Source organism: Pinus tabuliformis, chromosome 1_2 (genome assembly GCF_031772625.1).
Source record: "Pinus tabuliformis cultivar Carrire ecotype Pingquan chromosome 1_2, CPIR1, whole genome shotgun sequence".
Lineage (NCBI taxonomy): Eukaryota > Viridiplantae > Streptophyta > Pinopsida > Pinales > Pinaceae > Pinus > Pinus tabuliformis.
Genome location: NC_142298.1, coordinates 808,315,173 through 808,336,474, shown reverse-complemented (window position 1 = coordinate 808,336,474; position 21,302 = coordinate 808,315,173). Strand labels below are relative to the sequence as shown.

Genomic DNA, 21,302 nt, shown 5'->3' with positions numbered 1-21,302 from the left:
TTTGTCCATAGGGCTGCAGAGGTTGGCCCTGCGAGGACATGGGCTGGGAGGTGTGCAGAGCATATTTCATCTGCTACTGCATGGTTTGCTACAACTGTTGCAAGGGTTGACCTTGCGGTTGTTGCAATTGACCTTGTTGCAGGATCATTTTCCCTTGCTGTTGTGCAGAGAGCCCTTGCTGCAATAAAGTTTCCCTTGCGGAAAAAAAGGTTGCCCTTGTTGTTGTAGAGGCTACCCTTACTGTTGCAAGGGTACTTGAACAGTGCCCGGAAAATTTCTGAACTGAATCTGGCCATAACCACCCTGGAAGGTGGACAAGCCAGGCTAAATGTACTGCCTAGACTGAAGGGTGTAAAGTTGATTAACCATTACTTGAGAACGATATGGAACATAAGGAGTTTGGTATTGGACCTGAGCCTCGTAGGGTCGTTGATACTAGACATTGCTCGATCCAGATGAACCAATGAGATTCTGAACCTGTTGGTACTAGACATTGCTTCATCCAGTAGGATCAACAGGGTTATGAATAACACCGGAAGAAGGTTAGTTCATACCAACCATGTGAGCTTGTGATCCACTCACATTGGTGGCACCTGACATGATAGAAACATTCAGATTTTGCCCCCTAGGCAGTGGCACAGCCTGGCCACTGACTAGAGGGATGGAGGAACTGAAAGAGACATTCTTCGAAACTGTTGGTTATGCCTGATGGGTAACTGGATTGATGATACAAGGGTGTTCAGAATGGTGGGTTGCACCGGGACTGAGGTAATGTTGGGAAGTTGTGTTCACAATGAACAGACCTGAAGTAGGCATGGCGCCTGACACCCAAATAGGTTTATGGTAAAGTGATGAGGCACTAGGTGTACCTAAAACCAACTATACCAAATACACATAGTTAGGTGGAAAACTGGCGGGAATGCCCTAGGTATAGGGGAAACCCTCAGGAGGAAAAGGCTGATCTTCCCCTCGATAGTGTGTGGAGTAGAAACTTTGGACTCTTCCGGATAGGTGACTAGAGCATCGCCTTCGGGTTCCATATCCGGGAACAAACAACGACAAATGGCCGAAGTGTTGAAAATGGCAACAAGAAATGCTAAAAATAGAAGTGCTAAAAATAGCACTGCTATAAATAGCAGTTCAGGTACTAGTGCTGGACCCAACAACAAGGAATGAAAAATGGAAGTGCTAAAAATAGCATTGCTATTTTTAGCAGTTCAGGATAGATTCCTATTTTAGTTAGTCCCTGAACTAAAATTGAGAAGCAAAACTCGAATTTGTTCTTAGCAGCTGTTTGATTAATAATTAATTAATTCATCTTGAGTTAATTAGTTGGAGAAAATCAAACATGAAGTCTATGTGAAGACATGCAATAGTTTCTCCCTTGATTGAGGAATTTATCCCTTAGTTAAGGAGATGGGATGAGTTGTACTTTGAGTTGTAATTAGTTAGCTCAATTAACTAAGTTAAGTCCAGTTAGATTAGTTCCAACAGTTTGTGGAATTAATTGTGAGTTTAGTTAGTTAATGCTTGCATGCATGTAACTGTTGCTCTCCAGATAACTAAATATTCTCTCATAAATAACTCACGCATGTCAGTTCAATCAGAGACCCAATTGAGATCAAAGGATGGGACAGTGTATTATCAATTGAAGGATTTTTCCTATATGGGAAACTCATACATGCAGAAGGAATTATCTCCTTCAGGATTGCGCAATTAGATCAAAGGTTAGTGAATGTGTGAAGAGGCCAATTCACACAGGTGGAAGCACTGGACCCCAAGGAAAACTGTGCAAGGAAATAGGAGGCTTGGAGGACTGAAGGAAGGCACAGGTGTTGCCTATTCTATCTATGAGCAACATTTTGAGATTGTACAGAGAGCTAGATAGCTTCTGGGCTAAGGCTTTGTGAAATCCAGACATATTTCCACTTGTATGATATTACAGAGATTGGGGTTTTAGGCTGAGGCTTTCCCCGGAGTATCTACTGTGTTCATGTGTGTTTTCTTTATCTTCATCTATTATATGTGTTCCATTTGATCTTGCCCATATTCGATTAAGCTTCCAAGAAGTTTGTTGTAGAAGTAGATCTAGTATTTTGCTCTAGTATATTGCATTATCAATTGATCTATAGGTGAAATTTCTACACGAAGAAGTACAAGGGGATAGTTCCAAAGGAACACCCGGCTGGTCATACAGACTGTAAGGACGTTGCGGTGATATCACAACAAGGTCAACAAAGGATTCGAAGGGTAGATAACCAGTCCAAGCTGACCATCAGTGATCGGTGAGTTCTCAGGGGTTTGAACAGGATTGTCCAGAGATTCCGGGCCAAGATCAGCAGATGATCCAGTATTGAAAGTAGGCGGAGGATGAGATGACAAAGGTTGAATGCTCAAAACAATTCTGAGTTCAACACCTTGGTCCTCGAGTGACTCTGGTAACTTAGGAAATGGCTCCTCAGACAATCTTTCAGACAGAGGAGAGGAAGAGGAACTGGGTGAACCAAATGGTTCAGCCACGATGACCTTGTCTTAGTCAACAGAAAAATTAACTTCAAGGCTTTAAAATTTTCTTTAAGGGAAACTCACGATTTGGTCTCAGAAAAGACTAACAGGGTGTTATCGGATCGTGGGCAATCAATTATTAAGACACATAAAAGGTTGGTGCTCTTTCATTTTTTAAGAGTCGAGAAAGAAACAAAGATGACTCTATCGCTTTCGATTGGAAACGAGCTCGAAAGGACAAGTGCTCGAATGATATTTTAAGTTTAATGAGTCAAAAAGATCAAATGACTACTCTATATGATCTAGGGAAACAAGATTACTAGGCAACTGTGAACTTCAGAATACCTCCCGGCGAACTGAGAAGTATGAGCAAGCAATCTCCCCAAATGTTGTGTTTGGTGTATCCATTTGCAAGGCGGTTGAATCGGCTTCCTAAGGATAAACAATTGCAGCTTAGAGGGGTCTTCCGTTATATACTCAATGGTACGAGGAGCACAAATCCGTACTAGCGCTATCTAATGCTGAAGCTAATGACAGCTACTATGTTTAAAGACGTCAGAACACGTCTCTAGCCTAGACCTTCTAGATATGATCGTTAAGTGTCAAATGTGCCTTAGGTTAATTGAATTCATTTTAAATTTTATCTTGAGTTATGTTTCAGTTTGCAAGTCTTAGCGGTGTGACTCGAAAACCTACAATGCAACTAAATGAGACAAGACCCTTTGAATTCGATGAATGCCTACACTAGAGAGGGTAGAAACTACACAATCAAATGCAAACAACCAAGCAACTGAAATCGAAATGATCTTTCACTACTTCACTTTTCGAAAAAATAAACTAATGAAAAATGTATTCCAATTCCTAATTTCCTGACAAGCACATTTCTGATAGTCCTTTCAAAAGAAAAATAGTTCTTTTCCTTTTTCAAATGCCAATGCAATCCTAGTCTCTTAGTGATGCAAGCTATCGTAGCACAATGATGCAACAAACTAGAATTTCATATTTTTCATGAAACAACGAAATAAACTTTTCGCATACAACACTTCAATGAAAAAGTTTTCGAGACAATCAGCTCTTCAAGCAAATGAAAACATGAAAAGAGAGGCTCATTTAGACTAATGAAGCACTGACTTTACCAACAACAAGACAAGCAACGTAATCCATGCCAGAAAATAAACGTTTAGACAAGAAAACGAAAAATTTTCAAACTTGTGTAATGGAGGTCAAAGTCATAAAAAGACCGCAAATGAAATGCAAGGAGTAAACACACCTACAACTTGACTCTCTGAGTTCAAAATCAGCTGAATGGATGGCAATCTAGATTCCATAGTGTCACTGACCACCCAATGACTCAAGAAATCAAACAAAAGATGATAAGCCAACAGGCAAACAAAACCAAATGAAAAACAGCTTTCTAGTCAGGAAGAAAACAATCTAAAAGGCTTACTGGGTCAAAATCATGAGAGCAAAATGCACTGGCCAAGATTGGGGACAAACCCTAATCTTCACTTACAGGCATTGGCATGACTTCCTAACTGACAACAAGTGCCAGAGGCTGGTCGACGCAACTGTTTCTCAGGATCTCGTGCTAATCAACGTGACTATCAGTGGATTAAGCACGTTGATCAAGGGAGCCAAGAAAAAAATAAAAAAATTTGAAACAAGGACCAAATCTGCTACTATGAATTTCAAACTCAGGCCAGTAAGCAGGAGAAAAGAAACATAACCAAATGGAAAAAGTGGAACTAGAAAAGTTCACACGAAATCATGAAATCCAAGACAAACAAAAGGATGTACCCCCCAGCGGAGTCGCCAATTTGTGGTGAAGTAAAATTATAAGTGCAGACACAAACAAATTCCTCTAGCCCGATAATAGGTCTAGCCACAACAGATACATTCTATGGAAAATTTCCTTTGGCTAGAACCAATTAAGAGGGCCTACCTCTTAGTACACTTATCTCGTTTGATGATGTCCTTGTTTGCTCGCTCCAGCTATCTCTCGCTTCCTTCTTCAGACACCTAAAACAAGTAAACAACAGCAAACAACAACCTTGATAACAGACAAATTGTAATTCAACCTACTTAACAAGTCAAGAAAAATTAAGCCATGAACATGCAAGATGACAAATCATGTAGGACATCAATCGATAGTTGCATATATATTGAATCAAGAAGAGATTACAACCATTGTCTTGACGTTGTCGTTGTCGTTCTCCTCTGACAACACCAAGTTCCCACACACTTCTGCTAGAATTCCATGATGGCCTCAACAAAAATAGTTTTAAGGCTCTTCCATTTAGGCTTCACTCCAAACCAAATCGCACTTCTCCCTCACACTACTAGAGAGCTACAACTATGAATAGCTTGTTGTTTACTCCAAACCAAAATAGCACTAGCACACCAACATTAACACTAGCTTGTGCTTGGGAAAAAGGGAGGCTTATATAGGATGAATGGATGGGAGATGAATCCTCTTATCATGGGAGAAGGTCTTATCCCTTGAGGTATTTCCATCATTATAGGGGAAGGAGCCCAAACTGACATCTGGGACCCCATTCGACCAAACCATTTACCAGACTTTCGTTACGAAGCTTCTAGAGTTGGAAGCTTCAGCTCTTAATTTAAAAAACTTTCCATAACAGGACCGACGTGACTGGAACAAAGCTCAGTCGCTCCAGTTGGCCCTAGGGACAGTGCTAATCCCTACATATCAGCGCGAGGAAGACAAGGGCCATTAGAGTCGGTCTTGTAAACTGGGCAAGATAAAATTTTTAGGGGAAATGGTGCAAAAGGGAATTGATTTCTCATGAAGAGGTACATAGTGGGAGGTTTCTTCATGAAGGGAAAGCATGTGAGGTTCATTGTAGAGGTCCTCCAGGGTCAAGGAACGGGGAGTAAAAGGACAGTGACAAAATGTTGTGTAACAGGCACAAACTACTCTCATGCCCTCCAGCTCCTCGTTCTGCTGCAGAATAGCCTCACGCACTAATGCGACCTTCCTTTTTAATGCTATAAGGTCAGCCTGAAACTGGTGGAATTGTCGTGGGAATCTATCACCTGTAAACTCGGTCACATCTCCAGGTACCTCAGCAACTGTTGGCCTCTCATCCATGGGTGGCTCCTCCTCAACAGATGGCTCTATCTGTGTAGGCTCTATCTTCTCCACCAATGTGTCAACTGGGGCTATCAAAGAGGTCTCTAATAAAGGTGACTATTGTGCCACACCGGGTATATCGATGCTCTCCTCACCATCCTGTGGGCTCTCAACATCATGCTCAACCTCCTCCTCAGGCTCCTGATATCTAAAGCCAGGTTTCCACCAGCAAAAGTGCCCCTTGGTCTCACCCTCTAACTATCTTTTTCATGCATGTTCCTTTTCAAAAGATCTGGCGCCCTGATCTGGTCGACTTTCCCCACATGATGTAGATGGTTGCACCCCCAAGGCCTGCTCACCTCTAACATCTTTGTTGTAAGGGTGAGAATGGGTTTGGTCTATCACCCTCTTCAACTGGACCAACCACTCATCGTCCCAATGAATTCTATCCCAGAATATCTGCATACTGGATTTCCCTTGAGCCATGGGTTTGTCTCCAGTTTCACTCGTCACTATGCACTCATACCCAAAGCTTCCATGATCTTCTGGCTAGTTTCCCACAACTAGGCCAAGATCATGGTCTGATACCACTATAATGTTCCAAACTTAAATAAACAGTGATATGCAAAGCAAAAATGATTTACATCACATAAATTTTAAACAATCAGCAAATGCTCATAAAACTCCAGAAGTAATAACCAACTGAGCCATTTTATTAATCAATGTAGCAAGTATAATAGTATGGAGGAATGAACCTAGGCTTTCCTCAATGGAAATCATGATAGAACCCAGGTGATAATAAAATGATCTCAAATGCTGGAAATGATTTCTCCTCTAATGCTATGTGCTGCCCTGAAAACTACACTGCTGGTTGGAAAGGAATTGCAAGAAAGTCCACTTCAACTGCTTAGAAAATGATACAAATTCAGCCCCGAGCTCCTTGACCAAAACCCACAAAAACTCAAAAATGGTTTGGCCCAATTTCGACCTCCCAAAATCGACCCCCAAAGGCACTATGCAATCCCCAACAATTCTACACTATCTGTTGCAAAGATACGGCTGAAAACCCCACTTTCCTTGTCAAAAACCCAGAAATTGTTTAACCATATTTTGACCTCCCAAATTCGATCTCTTCTATGGTCCACACCCTCCAAAAAGCTCCAGAACTATGGCCTACAAGGAATGACCACAAAGTCCTTTGAAATGGAAGCAAATACCACTCCAAATATCTCCTCTAACCTACATGAAAAAGCTCAACCTCAAGGACTTATACTCTACCCACCAAATGAGCTCCCACACACATTTCCTCTGCATTGGCCTAGGTAATGCGAAAGTCACACTGCGGAGCTAGAAGCTCAATCAGCTCCCAAACTCTCCCAGATTTTGACAATCCTCCCTAGCCTCCTCTCAGGAAAATATCACCTCAAATCTCCATTGCTAAGCACCACCAATGAACTCGACCTCCTCTCCACTATGTCCCCCAGTAATATGCACAACCTGGAAGGGAATGCTACTGTTGGGAATCACAATGTGATCCTCCTCCAGAAGAAATGAAGAAAACCTTCCTAGGGTGGCACTCCAAGTCCCCCGAAGAAAGAGTGAGCTCTTCGCTTGAAGAACTCATGCTAAACAACTAGTGACTTTGCTAAGCAGCTCAAGCAACCAAAGAGAAATCGATATACTCCAATAAGATGAATGAAATAAGGAGAGCTACCTTCCTTATATATATTTCGTGGAGCACTTTTCCCTCCAATATTACCTCCATCATGGGCTCTCACTTAACCACCTACATGCAAAACTTAACCACCTTCATGCAAACCGAACTAGGTAGTGTGTATTTCCCTAGTGTGGGTGGCCCCCATGTGTAATTTAACCACAACAAAATAACTTCTCTTAAGTCTAATCTCCTAATAAAAATCGAATAGGCCCCACTATCTTCAAAATTGGCCCCAAAATGCAATAATTAGTATTGTTCCAAATTAATTTAGGAAGGGACATCACAATCCTCCCCTCACAAATGTTCCTTGTCCTAAAGTTACTTCAGTGTTGGATGCTCAAGTATGTGTTCGCCCTCCCAAGTGGCATCCTCATCTGGCAAGCTCATCCAATGCACCAAAAATTGCTTGTCCTCAAGCAATTCCTGAATGAGAATCCTCTCTAACTGTTGCTCCCCATTGTCACTACAACATGTGCTAGGGTCCCAGATGTGCCACTGAATCGTCCTTGACCTCAGCATTGTCCTGATATGAAAGAATACTTCAATACCAGGATCTCAGGCCATCCTGTCCAACATGAAGCTCCCCTCGCTCCACTCCCTATCATGCCCAGTGCAGTACTAGAAGTCCCCTGCTCCATCAGTGACTCGCTAAAGCCCAATGGAAGATCTGTATGATCTCCCCCTATAGTAGCTGGCGCATCCCTAAAGGTTATTGAGCTATGAAGAGTTGTGATGCCCCAGTTCCCTGCTAGTCCCAGAGTGGTGCCATCGTGCTGACGCTATGCTACTCTGACTATGTCATACTCCCCATCGTGCACAAACAATATCCTCCTCTCCTGGAACTCGATGGTGGAATACTGAAAGAGGTGAGACATATCCTTCCTGGGCATCTCCATGGCACCAAGGCCTACCGATCCAAATCTAAATCCGAACCTGTGCAACAACAGAGAATGTCTGCCTCCCCATATGATGAAACCCTCTGTGAACCCCCATGTGTCATCCCAAGAGAGAACTATTTCACTCTCTGCCACGAATCCACTCATCACGAGTGATCTATCAATCTACTGAATCCCTGCATCCCATAGTCAGACCTGCTGTGGCATAGCCCTGACAACCGATGAAATTCCTCTAGCCCTCATCTCTAGTCCCTGCATGTGATCATTATATCAACTTCATATATCGTGGGATAATCTGATGCATGCTAATATTCCCAGTTCCTGCCACTGTGTAGTACCAATGATCGCTAGAAGCCATATGTGCCAAAGAGCTACCCCCTGAATGCAACCAAATATGGGTATCTGATGCTCATAATCGACTCAAGGTATGTGGATCCCTCCTATCCCTGCCAACCATCTCCCATGGGTCTGTCATCCACCCTCTCAATAATGTGCCAATATAAGGTATGGAGCCCAAACATATACTAGGAAACTACCTCAGTTGTACCCGCTATCCTCTACTCATGATTGGTCTCGACATGCCCTAAGCAAAGAGTGACACATGTCTCCCTCGAGACTAGCTACCCATACGTTGGCTCGGTGATGAATGATATGCCACCCTTGTAGATGATCACCTCATTTCCCAACCTGTGGTTGTCAACATATGCACCAATCCAATTCCATTGCTAAAGTCTCCCCCCTAGTGCGCTGGGTGTCACCCAAATATATCGGGTGATCTCCTCATCCCCCGCTGCTCATGCCCAGAGTGCAGAAATTTGATAGTAAAATCGACTGCGTCCAGGAGGGATGTAGAAGAGGGTTAAGCGTGTCAGTCCCTGTGGATACCATTAAGTATCGCTCATCTGTGTTCTCGTCGATCCTAGGTGAACTACGCCCAAAGTTATGCCTGGTGTTTCCATTCAAGGGTCTCCCTGGAGGCAACACTCCAAGACCTTGTTGTGTAGTACTATAAGCCCCTGCATACCACCGATCATTCCAGTACTCCTGGACATGCCACTGTACACTGCGGCCTACCCCTGTACACTGATGGATACCCTCGACTATGACTATGTCATCCTGTGCCGTCTTATGTCTCACCTGTGTCACTATACCTATCACTCCCTGCATGTACTCAATGCAATGTGAGGCACTCCCACTCCACAATACAGTCCAACATACTACGACACACCCCCATGCATCTCCATGCCCATCTATAGAACATTGCTCCATGCTAGATGCCCCTACCGATCCCTGAATGAGATGGACTAAATTTGTGTCCATATGCGTCGGCCCACATCCAACCTGGATCATCACCTCCACTGTCGCATCACCATGCTCTCTGATGAGGGGACCTCCCCTCCAAGTCCTCCCTAAGGGATAGAAGAAGTGAACCTCTCTAGGTGTCAGTAGTGATGCCACCACTGCTTTACTCCTCTGTGTCTCACACAAATGCGAAGAATCCCCAGCTCCATACAAGGCACTGTGTGGTGGCCTGCAAATGCCACCTCCTCCAACAAACTCCTGCCAGAGTATGCTGATCATCCTAAGACCCTGTGTACAATTGTCATACCAAGACAACCCAAGGAGTCTGCCCAAAAACTGGTTGGCCACTGGTGCTAACCGAAACTCTCGTAGCGGAGGTGCACGCTAGACTACTAGGTCATCTATACCCTCTAGGTCATAGTCAACCAGTATACCTAGGAAATGATAGGTGTTCCTTCTCGAATCCTAATTCCAGTCAGAGCTTCTAGCATCCCTAGTGCCTGGAAACTCTTGCTAAGCTCCATATGGGTCCACTACCATCTCCATAGTCCACTCCACCGGGTACCAACTCAAAATCTCTCGCCACCCAACCCCAAGAGAGGGATCGAATGCACGAACTCCCACACATATAACAACCCCAGCATGCGGGTGTTGCACCCTGTGCAACTCAGGTCGTATCATCTCGCTATCTTGGTCAATACATACAATCTGACTCAGTAGCTCTGTCTCCCTTTATCCGATGGGCCAAGGTAACCTAACAGTGTTGTCAGCCCCGTCTATGTATGCCCGAAGAGGGCTGCTCTCACACACCAACGTGCACTCTAGCTGCACCAATATGGAATCCAACCACTCCCCAATGTGAGTTAATTTGGTCGTGGACTTCTCATGCCTCCAACTCCTCTTTCTACTACAAAATAGCCTCACACACTAATGTGACCTTCCTTTTTAATGCTACAAGGTCGGCCTAAAACTGGTGGAACTGTCATGGGAATCTATCACCTGTAAAATCGCTCACATCTTTAGGTACCTCAGCAACTGTTAGCCTCTCGTCCATGGGTGTCTCCTCCTCAACAGATGGCTCTATGTGTGTAGGCTCTATCTTCTCCACCGAGGTGTCAACTGGGGCTATCAAAGAGGTCTCTAATAAAGGTGACTATTGTGCCACACCGGGTATATCGATGCTCTCTTCACCATCCTGTGGGATCTCAGCATCATGCTCAACCTCCACCTTAGGTACCTAATATCTAAAGCCAGGTATCCACCAGCAAAAGAGCCCCCTGGTCTCACCCTCTAACTATCTTTGTCATGCTTGCTCCTTTTCAAAATATTTGGTGCCCTGATTTGGTCGAATTTCCCCACATGATGTAGATGGTTGCACCTCCACAGCCTGCTCACCTCTAACGTCTTTGGTCTGTCACCCTCCTCAACTAGGCCAACTGCTCATCGTCCCAATGAATTCTACCCTAGAATTTCTGCATACTGTATTTCCCTTGAGCCATGGGTTTGTCTTCGGTTTCACCCGTCACTATGCACTCATACCCAAAGCTTCCATGATCTTCTGGCTAGTTTCCCATAGCTAGGCCAAGATCATTCTTTGATACCACTGTAATGTTCCAAACTTAAATAAATAGTGATATGCAAAGGAAAAACGATTTATATTACATAATTTTTAAACAATCAACAAATGCTCATAAAACTCCAGAAGTAATAACTAGTTGAGCCATTTTATTAATCAATGGAGCAAGTACAATAGTATGGAGGAATGAACCTAGGCTTGCCTCAATGGAAAGCGTGATAGAACCCAGGTGATAATACAATGATCTCAAATGCTGGAAATGATTGCTCCTCTAATGCTCTGCGCTGTCCAGAAAACTACCCTACTAGTTGGAAAGGAACTGCAATAAACTCCACTTTTGCTGCTCGGAAAATGCTACAAATTCAGCCCCAAGATCCTTGACCAAAACCCACAAAAATCTAGAAATGGTTTGGCCCAATTTTGACCTCCCAAAATCGACCCCCAAAGGCACTATGCAATCCCTATCAATTCTACATTGTCTGCTGCAAAGATATGACTAAAAACCCCACTTCTCTTGCTCAGAAAATTGTGAAACTTTATATCTGCGATCCTTGTCAAAACCCCAGAAAAGCCCAAAAATGGTTTGGCCATATTTTTACGTCCCAAATTCGATCTCTTCTACGGCCCACGCCCTCTAAACAGCTCCAGAAATATGGCTTGCAAGGAATTACCACAAAGTCCTCTGAAATGGAAGCAAACACCACTCCAAATATCTCCTCTAACCTACATGACAAAGCTCAGCCTCAAGGAATTATTTCCTCTGCGTTGGCCTAGGTAATGCGAAAGTCACACTGCGGAGCTAGAAGATCAATCAGCTCCCAAACTCTCCTAGATGCTGACAATCCTCCCTAGCCTCCTCTCCGGAAAATATCACCTCAAATCTCCATTGCTAAGCACCACCAATGAACTCGACCTCCTCTCCACTATGTCCCCCAGTAATATGCATAACCTGGAAGGGAATGCTACTGCTGGGAATCACAACGTGATCCTCCTCCTAAAGAAATGATGAAAACATTCCTAGGGTGGCACTCGAAGTCCCTCGAAGAAAGAGTGAGCTCTTCGCCTGAAGAACTCATGCTAAAAAACCAGTGACTCGACTAAGCAGCTCAAGCAACCAAAGAGAAATCAATATACTCCAATAAGATGAATGAAATGAGGAGAGCTACCTTCCTTATATATATTTTGTGGAGCACTTTTCCATCCATTTTTACCTCCATCGTGGGCCCTCACTTAACCACCTACATGCAAAACTTAACCACCTTCATGCAAACCGAACTAGGTAGTGCATATTTCCCTAGTGTGGATGGCCCCCATGTGTAATTTAACCACGACAAAATAACTTCTCCTAAGTCTACTCTCCTAATAAAAATCGAATAGGCCCCACTATCTCTAAAATTGGCCCCAAAATGCAATAATTAGTCTTGTTCAAAATTAATTTAGGAAAGGACATTACAAATTGGCCCCCAAGTTCATTGGTAGTTTAATACCCCAACATAAAGGAGTTTGAGATGTTTGACATTGTATTATATAACTCAAGAGTCACAAGGTAATTTAATTAGAGTTAAAAACTAATTAGAAGAAGCTAACTATGGTGTTGGCTTGAACTTTTCTCTATTGAAGAAGATCATTGTTAAAGGTAGCCTGTGGAAGTTATTTAGTGCATTATGTCACATATACTTTTCTCCAAATCATTGATGGATGGAAATAATATTGCATCAAAAAATAACATTAATTTCTACAATTATTGAAATATGTAGGCCATTCAAAATCAATTTGTTGTAGGTCTCATATATATAAGAGTCAAAACTCAACACAATTAAATTAGGAGAAAAGGAGTATTAACTTTTATCCAAATCATTGATGGATGGACATAATATTACATCAAAAACGAACATTCCTTTCTATAATTATTGAAACATGTAAGGAATTCAAAATGAGTTTGTTGTAGGTCTCATGTATATAAGAGTTAAAAATCAACACAATTAAATTAGGAGAAAAGGAGTATCAATTCCTCACTATACAATTGAAGGTAGTTTTTTTTGTTCTTATTGGCTAAGTTTACATTAGTTTTCATCCTAATAACTTACATAGAGCGTGAAAGCTTTTTATTCTTCATCAACATTCAAATTTTGTCATTGTAATATTCAAAGTTGGCAACCAATGAGATTTAATCATGGAATGTGGTTGTTAAGGAGCATGATTTTCACAAAGTGGTGCATTCTAAAACCTACTCCATAGTGTTGAGAAGTGTAGCAAGAAAGGCTCAATTTGACTTAGCCTTGGTCAAATTGAGAAATTTTGAAGTTTCCTCATCAACAGACAACTTGGATGCGGTTAATTGAGGTGACATGGCTCTTGTCACTCTGTTATCTCCGTAAATTTGAGTTAGAGGGCTTCGAGTTCAGTTTGCATGTGTTGATTGCTAATTTATAGAAATCTAGTTAAGTTATTTCTAGTTGTACTTAGTTAAACCGGTTTTAGCAGTTAATATAACTAGTTGGATGTCAGTTGTGTAGTGGGACAACAGTCTAACTCAGAGATCATCCAGTTAATTGATAAAACAACCAAAAATAGCTCATGCATGCAAAGAATTCAACTTGCTCGTCTATGGTGGAGATTACAAGGAAATGTAACATCAGTTGTAAACTAGTGTTGAGTGTACAAGTGCTGCATGCAATCAATGATTAATCCTTGGGAATTGTGTAACCAATTTAGAGGAAATTCCTAAATAATAGGGGCTAATTTCCTCAACATTTTCGCAAGGAAATAGGAGCTCAGGTGGGGGGAAAATTGACTTATTATGGGTCAGAGCTTCTCACTCAATAGAGAGAATAAGTATTCACTTGCAAATATTTCTTAGAGTGAGCATGCAATTGTAATAGTTTCTCTGTTAAATTGATTAATGCAAATAGGATTAAGGGTTTTTTTTACCAGTTGGTTTCCCCTAGATACATCTATGTACTTATGTATGTGATTGATGCATGTTTGTGAATGTTGTTCTAAATTGTGAATTAATTCTGGATAGCAGAAGAGTAGAATTGTGTCTCTTTATTTAGATTAAATTTCTTGAGCAGTTGCAATTCTATCACCAAATTTTGACATGGTATTAGAGCAGGATTCACATTAGAAAAAGAATTTCAAATTTTTTCCTCCAAAAGTTCGAATTTGCAGCTTCAATGTAGCAGGATTTCTTCAGAGTTGGGACATTGGCCTTCAATGGACTGAGATTAGAGTATGCCTTGGAAGGCAACTCAAATTTTGATTCATGGAAGGATTGTATGGAGGCAGTGGTTGATGATGATGGCTTGTTGGATTATGGCAAGACAGAAATTCCAAAACCAGGATCAGTTGATGCCCAAAACCTAGCCCAATGGAAGAAATACGTAGCCAAGGCAAGGAGAATAATTCTGGAGGGAGTGAGATACCATGTGGTCTTGAGTCTCAATGGGAAAGAAACTCCTTTCACATGGTGGAAGACACTAACTAAGCTATTCGAGAATAGCAGTGACCATAGAAAATTGGCCCTCAAATACAAACTTCTAAACATTAAGATGTGGAAGAATTATACTATTTTGTAGTATCTCTCCATATTTACACAAGTTCAAGATGAGCTTGGAAGGGTTTGGGAGAATGTTACAGAAGGTGATCTTGTGATCCTAGCTCTTCTATGCCTTCCCAAATCCCGACATAGCTACCAGGACTCGATGAATGGAAGGGAGAAACTACCGAATTGGGAATGCTTATGGTCTGATTTTGTACAAGAAGAAATCATGTGAAATACCTATTAGCCCTGAGGTGCAGCACTGACATTTTGAAGGTGAAAGGAAGGATGTGGTCTGCTTCGCTGTCTTAAAGAGTACCCCACATGGGCCATCACCCCCATTTCCCTCACCCTTCCACTTACCTTCCATTCCGCTCATTTCCTAACCCAACCCTCTCATCCCCACAAGACCCTCTTTTCGCCTTAAGCCTAAATAAATTAACCCAAAAACCCGAAAAACCTTACTTTTCCACCGTTATGTGCGCCATCCCCACATTTCCCGAGGACACCCTGTACATCCGCATCCTCCGCCATTGGTCTTTCTCTACTGATCTGATGGCCTTCATTTCACCTGATCATTGAAACATGCTCGATTTTCCCCCGCCGTTAGATCACCCCCACCAGATCTAACGACTCTCACTCATATCGCACGGACAACTAGCGCGAAAAGTACCCGCCCGATGAGGGTGGTTTCTCTCTCTCCTCCGTCGCTACGTGTCGTCCATCAAATGGAATCGAGCAAGTTCTAACATTTACCACTTACCGCCCGATATAAACCATAACCACCCAAACCAAACCACCCCGGGTGTTATTGTCCATGCATCTCCTCCACCCAATAAACGTTCGATCTGCTCACCGAAGATCTAATGGCCCGGACATGTTCTGCTCCCATCGCGACCTCAAATCCCCTACACACAATCTCCACCGTGCATTTCCCCACGATCCGATAGCCCTCGTTCACGATCGTCCCCAATCGTCCTCGACCGCTCTATCACCTCTCTGTCCATCCGATTCAACACGTCCATCCACCCATGCACTCCATACTCCACTCCCTATCTGTTATCCGAAGAAGAAGGTGGCTGACTCTGTCAGTCTGATGACAGTCAGACCGCTGAACCGAATTAACAAAAAGCATGGCCAGAGGAAGAAGGACACAGCACAATATAGCAAACAGAATTAAACAGTCATGGAGCTCCACTGCCATAATCAAGCCAACTACCTAGCAGGACAGCACAGTACCAGAATTGATTAATGTTTTCGTGATGGGAAGGAAATTGCGTCCTAGAACGCAATCAGACAGTTAATGCCAGTAGGTGGTCGATTAAGACATCTCCAACCCTAAATGGCTAAGGATCATTGTAAAAGTAAACTATAAATAGCCGAAAGCAAGATGTAATCAGGGTTGTTGTTGTGCGGTTCAACTTCTAAAGGCTGTAGATATTCTGTTCCTTGCAGCATCTCATCTTCATTTTTAGTAATACAAGATTCTTTTGCTGCTACATGCTCGATGTCCATTTCCTTTTTTTTTTAAACTTGCACCTGGATTGGTTTGTTCAAGCTTTCTCCTATGTCTAATGCTAGATAACTGTCATCTTATCTCTGCATTGGTAAATTGGATCTGTTGTTGAATAGGTCATCTATTTTCTTTTGTATCTAACGCTAGATAACTGTCATCTTATCTCCATTTAGATAGGTTATATTTACAAGTTTCATTCACTGGATGTAGCTGGCCATCATACGTTGTGTATGCATCTACTAGTGTGGTTAGTATTCTTCATTCACTCACTTAATCTGCAAATTATTGAGTGTTAGTTGTCTAAAGCCTTGTAGGCTGAGGGTGTTCATGCTTGTCTGGAGTGAAAACAGAGTTGAAGTGGTTATTTGGCTTGAACCAAACCATCATCCATTCCAATAGTTCCTAGAACAATATTGAAGATTATATGTTACCAGGCATCTCCGAGCTACAACCTAGGAGAGTTTCCTGGAGCGCTAACATAATTGGCGCCGTTGCCGGGGAGAGGAGATTGAAGCTCAGCTTCCCTGAGAGAACGACATAGATCCATCTTTGATGATAGACAAGGTCTGGACACATATTTGGTTGTAATCATCTATCTGGCGATTCTACTGGAGGCCGAACCTCTTGGCGACTCCACATCATAATTTTGGCTCAATTTGTGAGGCATACTCGAAGAAATCCTCAGAAGTCACCAGCTGACCCAGTACCTGACCCTGAAAAGATCATCAAAGGAAGAAAGATATCATAGAAAGGAGCATCAGGATCGGGTAAACCTAAACAATCCTCTATACGTCTGCAAGAAAAGCTAGTAATAGAACAAATACATGTTAAGAGTATAACCTCTAACACTAGTAGTGAAGAAAAACTTTCAGGGATTCATAAAGCTCCTTATTCTTTAGGTTCTCCTCTTGCTGTAAGCCCGAAGGAAACCTCACCTCCTATCCCTCATATTCCTTTAGTCCTGTCAGTCGCTCCTTAACCCTCTATCATCCAGACTACCAGTACTCTTCAATCCACCACTGCCATGGCAGGTCCACAAGCACTCACCAAAATGGAAAGAATCATAGCTGCTAGGTATGGACCTCTAGTACTGCCCACTCCTTTGAATGCAATGCCTATTGGAGAATATCAGAAATACATGCCTGAGTTCACTGGGACTGAAGGGGTTACAGCTGAAGAACATCTTGAGTCCTTTTATAGCTATGCTGATAATCTAGACATTAGTGAAGATGATGTGTGGATGACGGTATTTGTCTAAAGCCTAGATGGGGAGGCCAGAAAATGGTTCAAAGAATTTACCCCTAGATCTATAACAGATATTGAGGCCTTAGATGATGTTTTCCTCAAGCATTGGGGGGATAAGAAAGATCTGCTCTACTATCATACTGAGTTTGGGAACCTGAAAAGGGAAAATGGGGAGTCACTTTCTGATTTCAATAAAAGGTTTAACCACATGTACAACAAGATACCAGCTGAAGTGAAACCCACCCCTACCTCTGCTAAGCTCACCTATGCCAATGCCTTCGATTCTGACTTCTGCCTACTATTGAGGGAGAGAAGATGTGCTTCTTTGGTTGAAATGCAGGATGCAGCCTTGGAAGTAGAGTCCAACATCATGGTCGTAGAGAAACTCAAGGGACATGTTGATCGAAGGAGATAGAGGGGTGAATCTTCTTCATCTTTGGACCCCAAGATAGATAAAATGACCAAGATGATAGAGTCACTAGCCTCTGAAATATCCAAATTAAAGGTTGAGCAACACCCAGGGAAAGGAAGAGTTCCTAACACCTTTGCTCCTAGAAATCCCAATCCATATAAAAGAGCCAATGAGAAATTGCAGATTATGCAAAGGAGCAGAGATGCCAATGAAGCCCAAAGGGTGAAGACCCCTTTCCAGAATGTAGTCATGGAAGAGGAATAGTTTGAGGAAGATGATGAGATCCATTACATGGAAGACAAAGGCAGTGCTTCCTTTTTGACCTTGGATGCCTATGAAGAGTCATTACTCAGGGACCAGACCAGCCAAGAGTGGGACGGTGAGGCTATTCTACAAACTGAAGATCAGCGAAGATACTATTTGTGGTCGAAGATGAACAATGCCAAGGAAACCCCTGTTCAAAGAGCGGTTGTCCCTGCAGAATGGAAAGCTAACAAGCAAAAACGACCAATAGTTGATCCCATCATGCCCAAAGCTCCAGCTCAAGAGGTAAGAGGCCCTGACAAGTTCCCTTCTCCTTTCAGTTTTGAATCAAAAATCCAGAAGCTGAAAATATCTATACCTCTAATGGAACTAGTAAAGAATGAAGCCTTTAAGAGACCCATCCTTGAAGCCCTTGAGCTGAAGGCCACACAAGCATCAAATGACTATGTGAATTTACAAGATGACAAACCTGCAGTTGTGCTTAGCCCAATGACTGAACCTTCTGATGACAATTCCCCATCATTCTATGTCTCCTTGACTATTCATGACAAAACCCTTCACAACTGTCTGTTGGACACAGATGCCAGCCATAATCTAATGCCAAAGGCTGTCATGGATGAGTTAGGCCTTGACATCACTAGGCCTTATCATGACTTATTTTCTTTTGATTCTAGGAAGGTGAAATGCTTGGGGTTAATCAAAGACCTAGCCATCACCCTATCTCAGCTGCCTATGAAGAGCATGATGATGGATATTGTGGTAGCTGATGTACCCCCAAAGTTTGGCATGCTTCTTTCTAGGGGATGGATAAAAATATTGGGTGGAATGTTACAAAATGATTTGTCTTATGCTATCGTTCCAGTTTTTGGAGGTGAAAGTAGGAGATTATACAGGGAAGCTCAGTTAGCGTATATTATCAGTGATGAGAAGCATCCCACTAATCATCCCATCTATGCTGTTGATACTGAATTTGGAGCCTGTATTCTCCAAATAGAAGAATCCTAGTTAGCTTCCATGCAGCTTAGGAAGCCAGTTGGTAAGGTCACAGAGGAAGAAGGTCCAAATTTTTTGGACATGTTCTTTGATGGAGCTTGCTCTAGGAAAACTGCAGGAGCAGGTGTAGTTTTGATATATCCCACGCAAGAATGCATACATTTATCTTTCAAGCTGACTTTCCAAGTCACAAATAACATAGTAGAGTATGAGGCTTTGATCTTAGGCTTGAACGTTGTTAAAGAAATGGGCATCAAAAATCTTAAGGTGTTTGGAGATGTAGACCTTATTATTCAACAGGTGAATCAGACATTCCGGCGAGGCACCCTAGGCTGAAAGCATACAGAGATGAGGTATGGAAGCTCAAGGATTTGTTCAGTAGCTTTAGTATTTCATAAATCCCTACGGCTAAAAATCAGCTGGCTGATTCCCTTGTTGTGTCTGCTAGTATGTTTGTTCCTCCTTTGCCTCCCAGATTGGCTTATGAAATCCAAGTGAAATATAGACCATCCTTGCCCGACAATGTCAAGCACTGGAAAGTTTTTTAGGATGATGATGAAGTCAATAAGTTTCTACAAGTCATTAATGAATTCTCTGAAATGCAAATTGATCAAGATAATGAAACCGTGGAGGAAGGCCATCAGTCCCAATTGAGAAACAAAATTGGCCAAAATAACATTGTACAACTGCCTAGCAACCATATACCCAAAGGGCTGGTGCCTCTAGAGAAGCGTTTTGATCATAATGATGTACCTTCTAAGCCTGCACATAAAGAAAATGAGTCTGCAGTCCATAGACATGATATAGGGAGTCCAGATCATCCAAAGTACATAAAGTTGTCCACCCACTTGTCTGCTGCCCAAATTTCTGAATATTGCAACCTGATGAAGCAGTTCGCTGATGTCTTTGCCTGGGAGTATAGTGACCTTAAGACTTATGACAAAAACATCATCCAGCATAAGATTCCACTGGAGAAAGACACCATCCCTTTTAAGCAGAAGCTAAGACCCATCAGCCCTCTACTGCTACCTTTGATTGAAAAGGAGATTAAGAAATTGTTGGCTGCCAAGATCATAGTTCCCCTAAGATACTCAAAGTGGGTAGCTAACCTGGTGGTAGTAAGGAAGAAAAATGGAGAAATTAGGCTTTGTTTCGACTTCAGAAATCTCAACAAATGCTCTAAGAAAGACAACTACCCCCTGCCCAAGATGGAACATTTGCTGCAAAAGGTTTCAGGGGCTAGAGTCATGTCTTTCTTAGATGGTTTCTCAGGTTACAATCAGGTTGCTATACACCCAGAGGATCAAGAGAAGACTGCCTTCACTACTCCTTGGGGCACTTTCATATACTCCAAGATGCCTTTTGGACTGATGAATGTTGGGGCTACTTTTCAGAGGGCCATGGACATAGCCTTTGTGGGAGAGAAGGACCAGTTTGTCCTTATTTACCTTGATGACATAACAGTTTTCTCTAGCAGTCACGAGGATCATTTGCAGCATTTGGGGAAGGTGTTCCTTAAGTGTAGAAGGTTTGGAATCTCAGTAAATCCTAAGAAGTCACGATTTGCTCTAGAAGAAGGAAAACTTTTAGGACATGATGTTTCTGCTGCAGGTGTCAAGATTGATCCAGAAAGGGTTCAAGCAATACATACATTGTCCATCCCAAGATCAAAAAAGGACATTCAATCTTTTCTAGGAAAGATTAACTTTGTGAGGAGGTTCATTCCAAATTTTGCAAAACTAGTGAAGCACATCACCTCCATGTTAAAGAAGGGGTCAGAGATAAAATAGACAGAGGCTGCAAGAAGATCTTTCGAAGCCATCAAAAGAGCTATCATGGAAGCTCCCACTTTAGTCAACCTAGACTACACCAAGCGCTTCTATATTTTCTCTTTTTCTTCTTATGATACACTTGCAGCAACCTTGTTACAGAAAAATGATGAAGGTATAGAACACCCAGTGGCTTTCTTCAGCAAAACTTTGAGAGATGTTGAATTAAGGTATGATCTTATTGAGAAGCAGGCCTATGCTCTCATAAAGTCTTTAAAGGCATTCTGAATTTACATTCTACACTCCAAAGTGGTTGCCTATGTACCTTCAGCTTCAATAAAGGTTGTCCTAACACAGACAGATGTTGATGGAAGAAGGGTCAAGTGGATTGAAAAACTCATAGAGTTCAGCATGGAGGTAAAGCCCACCAAGCTAGTCAAAGGCCAAGGCATGGCTCAACTTATGGCTGAGG

The 21,302-nt window shown here is 42.3% G+C and overlaps 1 pseudogene; it reads right to left on the bottom strand.

Moving 5' to 3' along the window:
• Window positions 1-21,302, bottom strand: part of LOC149208360 (ABC transporter B family member 11-like) — a 153,080-nt pseudogene that overhangs the window by 74,832 nt on the left and 56,946 nt on the right.